Genomic DNA, 6,505 nt, shown 5'->3' on the forward strand with positions numbered 1-6,505 from the left:
AGTATACCACAGTCAACCTACATAATCACACTGCCAGTAAGTATACCACAGTCAACCTACAGACCCACACTCCCAGTTAGTACCATAGTCAACCTACAGAATCACACTCCCAGTAAGTACCACAGTCAACCTACAGAATCACACTCCCAGTAAATACCACAGTCAACCTAAATAATCACACTCACAATAAGTATACCACAGTCAGCCTACAGACCAACACTCCCAGTTAGTACCTCAGTCAACCTACAGAATAACACTCCCAGTAAGTACCACAGTCAACCTAGAGAATCACACTCCCAGTAAATACCACAGTCAACCTAAATAATCACACTCTCAATAAGTATACCACAGTCAGCCTACAGACCAACCCTCCCAGTTAGTACCACAGTCAACCTACAGAATAACCCTCCCAGTAAGTACCACAGTCAACCTACAGAATCACACTCCCAGTCAATACCACAGTCAGCCTATATAATCACACTCAGAGTTAGTATACCACAGTCAGCCTACAAACCAACACTCCCAGTTAGTACCAATGTCATCCTACAGACCAACACCCCCAGTTAGTACCACAGTCTACCTACATAATCACACTCCCAGTTAGTACCACAGTCAACCTCCCAGTAAGAATACCACAGACAACCTACAGAATCACACTCCCAGTAAATATCACAGGCAACCTACACAACCTACAGAATCACCCCCCCATTAAGTACCACAGTCAACCTACAGAATCACACTCCCATTAAGGAACTACAGTCAACCTACAGAATCACACTCCCAGTAAATACCACAGTCAACCTACAGACCCACACTCACAGTTAGTACCACATTCAACCTACAGAATCACACTCCCAGTAAGTACACCACTGTCAGCCTACAGACCCACACTCCCAGTAAGTATACCACAGACAGCCTACAGAACCACACTCCCAGTAAGTACCGCAAACAGCCAACAGTATCACAATCCCAGTAAGTATACTACAGTAAACCTACAGACGTACACTCCCAGTCAGTACCAAAGTCAACATAAAGACCCACAATCCCTGTCAGTACCACAGTCAACCTACAGACCCACTCTCCCAGTCAGTACCAAAGTCAACCTAAAGACCCACACTCCCAGTCTCCCATTAAGTATACCACAGTCAACCTACAGACCCACACTCCCAAGTATACCACAGTCAACCTACAGACCCACACTTCCAGTAAGTGTACCACAGTCAGCCTACAGACTAACACTTCCAGTAAGTAAACCACAGTCAACCTACAGACCCACACTAACAGTTACTACCACAGACCGACTACAGTAAGTATACCACAGACAGCCTACATAACCACCCTCCCAGTAAGTACCACAGTCAGCCTAAAGAATCACACTCCCAGTAAGTACCACAGTCAACCTACAGACCAACACTCCCAGTAAGTTTAACACAGTCAACCTACAGACCCACACTCAAGTCAGCCTACAGACCCATACTCCCAGTAAGTACCACAAACGGCCAACAGTATCACAATCCCAGTATGTATACCATAGTCAACCTACAGACCCACACTCACAGTTACTACCACAGGCCGACTACAGACCAACACTCCGAATAAGTATACCACAGTCAGCCTACAGACCAACACTCCCTATACCACAGTCAGCCTACAGACCCACACTCCCAGTAAGTATACCACAGACAACCTACAGAATCACACTCCCAGTCAATACCACAGTCAACCTCCCAGTAAGTATGCCACAGACAACCTACATAATCACACTTCGCCTACAGACCCACACTCCCAGTAAGTAGACCACAGTCAGCCTACTGACCAACACTCCCATTAAGTATACCACAGTCAACCTACAATCACACTCCCAGTAAGTATACCACAGACAACCTACAGAATCACACTCCCAGTCAATACCAGCCTACAGACCAACACTCCCAGTAAGTTTAACACAGTCAACCTACAGACCCACACTCACAGTTACTACCACAGACCGACTACAGACCAACAATCCGAATAAGTATACCACAGTCAGCCTACAGACTAACACTTCCAGTAAGTATACCACAGTCAATCTACAGACCCACACTCACAGTCAGTACCAAAGTCAACCTAAAGACCCACACTCCCAGGAAGTACCACAGTCAACCTACAGACCCACTCTCCCAGTCAGTACCACAGTCAACCTAAAGACCCACACTCCCAGTAAATACCACAGTCAACATAAATAATCACACTCACAATAAGTATACCACAGTCAACCTACATAATACTCACAGTTACTACCACAGACCGACTACAGTAAGTATACCACAGACAGCCTACATAAACACACTCCCAGTAAGTACCACAGTCAGCCTACAGACCCAGTCTCCCAGTAAGTACCACAGTCAACCTAAAGAATCACACTACCAGTAAGTACCACAGTCAACCTACAGCCCCACACTCACAGTTACTACCACAGACCGACTACAGACCAACAATCCGAATAAGTATACCACAGTCAGCCTACAGACCAACACTCCCTATACCACAGTCAGCCTACAGACCCACACTCCCAGTAAGTATACTACAGTCAACCTACAGACCCACAGTACCACAGTCAACCTAAAGACGCACCCTCCCAGTAAGTATACCCCAGTCAACCCACATAATCACACTCCCAGTAAATACCACATTCAACCTATATAATCACACTCCCAGTAAGTACACCACAGTCAGCCTACAGACCCACACTCCCAGTAAGTAGACCACAGTCAGCCTACTGACCAACACTCCCATTAAGTATACCACAGTCAACCTACAATCACACTCCCAGTAAGTATACCACAGTCAGCCTACAGTAAGTACCACAAACAGCCAACAGTATCACACTCCCAGTAAGTATACTACAGTCAACCTACAGACCCACAGTACCACAGTCAACCTAAAGACGCACCCTCCCAGTAAGTATACCCCAGTCAACCCACATAATCACACTCCCAGTAAATACCACATTCAACCTATGTAATCACACTCCCAGTAAGTACACCACAGTCAGCCTACAGACACACACTCCCAGTAAGTATACCACAGACAACCTACATAATCACACTTCGAGTAAGTATAGTAAGTATACCACAGTCAACCTACAGCCCCACACTCACAGTTACTACCACAGACCGACTACAGTAAGTATACCACAGACAGCCTACATAACCACCATACTCCCAGTAAGTACCACAAACAGCCAAGACCAACACTCCGAGTAAGTATACCACAGTCAACCTACAGCCCCACACTCACAGTTACTACCACAGACCGACTACAGTAAGTATACCACAGACAGCCTACATAACCACACTCCCATTAAGTACCACAGTCAGCCTAAAGAATCACGCTACCAGTAAGTACCACAGTCAACCTACAGCCCCACACTCACAGTTACTACCACAGACCGACTACAGTAAGTATACCACAGACAGCCTACAGAACCACACTCCCAGTAAGTACCGCAAACAGCCAACAGTATCACAATCCCAGTAAGTACCACAGTCAACCTACAGAATCACACTCGTACCAGTCAACCTACAGACCCACACTCCCAGTAAGTATACCACAGACAGCCTACATAACCACACTCCCAGTAAGTACCACAGTCAGCCTAAAGAATCACACTACCAGTAAGTACCACAGTCAACCTACAGAATCACACTCTCAGTAAATACCACAGTCAACCTATATAATCACACTCACAATAAGTATACCACAGTCAACCTACATAATCACACTCCCAGTTAGTACCACAGTCAACCTCCCAGTAAGTATACCACAGACAACCTACAGAATCACACTCCCAGTCAATACCACAGTCAACCTCCCAGTAAGTATACCACAGACAACCTACATAATCACACTTCGAGTAAGTATACCATAGTCAACCTACAGATTAACATGTCAACCTACAGAATCACACTCCCAGTCAATACCACAGTCAACCTATATAATCACACTCACAGTAAGTATACCACAGTCAGCCTACAGACCAACGCTCCCAGTTAGTACCAAAGTCATCCTACAGACCAACACTCCCAGTTAGTACCACAGTCAACCTACATAATCACACTCCCAGTTAGTACCACAGTCAACCTACATAATCTCACTCCCAGTTAGTACCACAGTCAACCTCCCAGTAAGTATACAAGTATCACAGTCAACCTTCATAATCACAATCCCAGTAAGTACCATATTCAACCTACAGAATCACACTCCCAGTAAGAATCACAGTCAACCTTCATAATCACACTCCCAGTCAGTACCAAAGTCAACCTCAAGACCCACACTCCCAGTAAGTACCACAGTCAACCTACAGACCCACACTCCCAGTAGGTACCACAGTCAACCTACAGACCCACACTCCCAGTAGGTACCACAGTCAACCTACAGACCCACACTCCCAGTAAGTATACCACAGACAGCCTACAGAACCACACTCCCAGTAAGTACCGCAAACAGCCAACAGTATCACATTCCCAATAAGTCCCACAGTCAACCTACAGAATCACCCCCCCCATTAAGTACCACAGTCAACCTACAGAATCACACTCCCATTAAGGAACTATAGTCAACCTACAGAATCACACTCCCAGTAAGTATCACAGTCAACCTTCATAATCACACTCCCAGTCAGTACCAAAGTCAACATAATGACCCACAATCCCTGTCAGTACCACAGTCAACCTACAGACCCACACTCCCAGTCAGTACCAAAGTCAACCTAAAGACCTACACTCCCAGTAAGTACCACAGTCAACCTACAGACCCACACTCACAGTTACTACCACAGCCCGACTATAGACCAACACTCCGAATAAGTATACCACAGTCAGCCTACAGACCAACACCCCGAGTAAGTATACCACAGTCAACCTACAGACCCACACTCACAGTTAGTACCACATTCAACCTACAGAATCACACTCCCAGTAAGTACCACAGTCAACCTACAGAATCACACTCTCAGTAAATACCACAGTCAACCTATATAATCACACTCACAATAATTATACCACAGTCAGCCTACAGATCAACACTCCCAGTTAGTACCACAGTCAACCTACAGAATAACACTTCCAGTAAGTACCACAGTCAACCTACAAAATCACACTCCAAGTTAGTACCACAGTCAACCTCCCAGTAAGTATACCACAGACAACCTACATAATCACTCTTCGAGTAAGTATACCATAGTCAACCTACAGAATAACATTCCCAATAAGTAACACAGTCAACCTACAGAATCACACTCCCAGTCAATACCACAGTCAACCTCCCAGTAAGTATACCACAGTCAACCTACAGACCCACACTCCAAGTAAGTATACCACAGTCAGCCTACAGAACAACACTCCCAGTAAGTATACCACAGTCAACCTACATGATCACACTCCCAGTAAATACCACAGTCAACCTATATAATCACACTCACAGTAAGTATACCACAGTCAGCCTACAGACCAACACTCCGAGTAAGTATACCACAGTCAACCTACAGACCCACACTCCCAGTAGGTACCACAGTCAACCTACAGACCCACACTCCCAGTGTAAGTATACCATAGTCAACCTACAGATTAACATGTCAACCTACAGAATCACACTCCCAGTCAATACCACAGTCAACCTCCCAGTAAGTATACCACAGACAACCTACATAATCACACTTCGAGTAAGTATACCAGAGTCAACCTACAGAATAACATTCCCAATAAGTACCACAGTCAACCTACAGAATCACACTCCCAGTCAATACCACAGTCAACCTCCCAGTAAGTATACCACAGACAACCTACATAATCACTCTTCGAGTAAGTATACCATAGTCAACCTACAGAATAACATTCCCAATAAGTAACACAGTCAACCTACAGAATCACACTCCCAGTCAATACCACAGTCAACCTCCCAGTAAGTATACCACAGTCAACCTACAGACCCACACTCCAAGTAAGTATACCACAGTCAGCCTACAGACCCACACTCCCAGTAAGTATACCACAGACAGCCTACAGAACCACACTCCCAGTAAGTACCACAGTCTGCCTAAAGAATCACACTACCAGTAAGTACCACAGTCAGCCTACAGAATCACACTCCCACTAAGTATACCATAGTCAACCTACAGAATTACATTCCCAATAAGTTACACAGTCAACCTACAGAATCGCACTCCCAGTTAGTACCACAGTCAACCTACAGAATCACACTCCCATTTAGTACCACAGTCAACCTCCCAGTAAGTATACCACAGTCAACCTACAGAATCACACTCCCAGTAAATATCACAGGCAACCTACAGAATCACATTCCCATTAAGTACCACAGTCAACCTACAGAATCATACTCCCAATAAGTACCACAGTCAACCTACAGAATCACACTCCATTAAGGAACTACAGTCAACCTACAGATTCACACTCCCAATTAATATCACAGTCAACCTTCATAATCACACTCCCAGTAAGTACCATAT

General features: G+C 45.1%; 1 protein-coding gene and 1 long non-coding RNA gene across 2 annotated transcripts in view; one reads left to right on the top strand and one right to left on the bottom strand.

The window, feature by feature from the left end:
• Nucleotides 1-6,505, top strand: part of LOC110452729 (protein FAM172A-like) — a 67,391-nt gene that overhangs the window by 45,980 nt on the left and 14,906 nt on the right. The window lies entirely within an intron of this gene.
• Nucleotides 4,333-6,449, bottom strand: LOC110452730. Its single transcript, XR_002463219.1, has 3 exons — nucleotides 5,935-6,449; nucleotides 5,444-5,495; nucleotides 4,333-5,302 (listed from the first exon to the last, which is right to left on the bottom strand). It is a non-coding gene; the product is annotated as an uncharacterized LOC110452730 (long non-coding RNA).

This window comes from Mizuhopecten yessoensis, unplaced genomic scaffold (assembly GCF_002113885.1).
Source record: "Mizuhopecten yessoensis strain PY_sf001 unplaced genomic scaffold, ASM211388v2 scaffold6859, whole genome shotgun sequence".
NCBI lineage: Eukaryota > Metazoa > Mollusca > Bivalvia > Pectinida > Pectinidae > Mizuhopecten > Mizuhopecten yessoensis.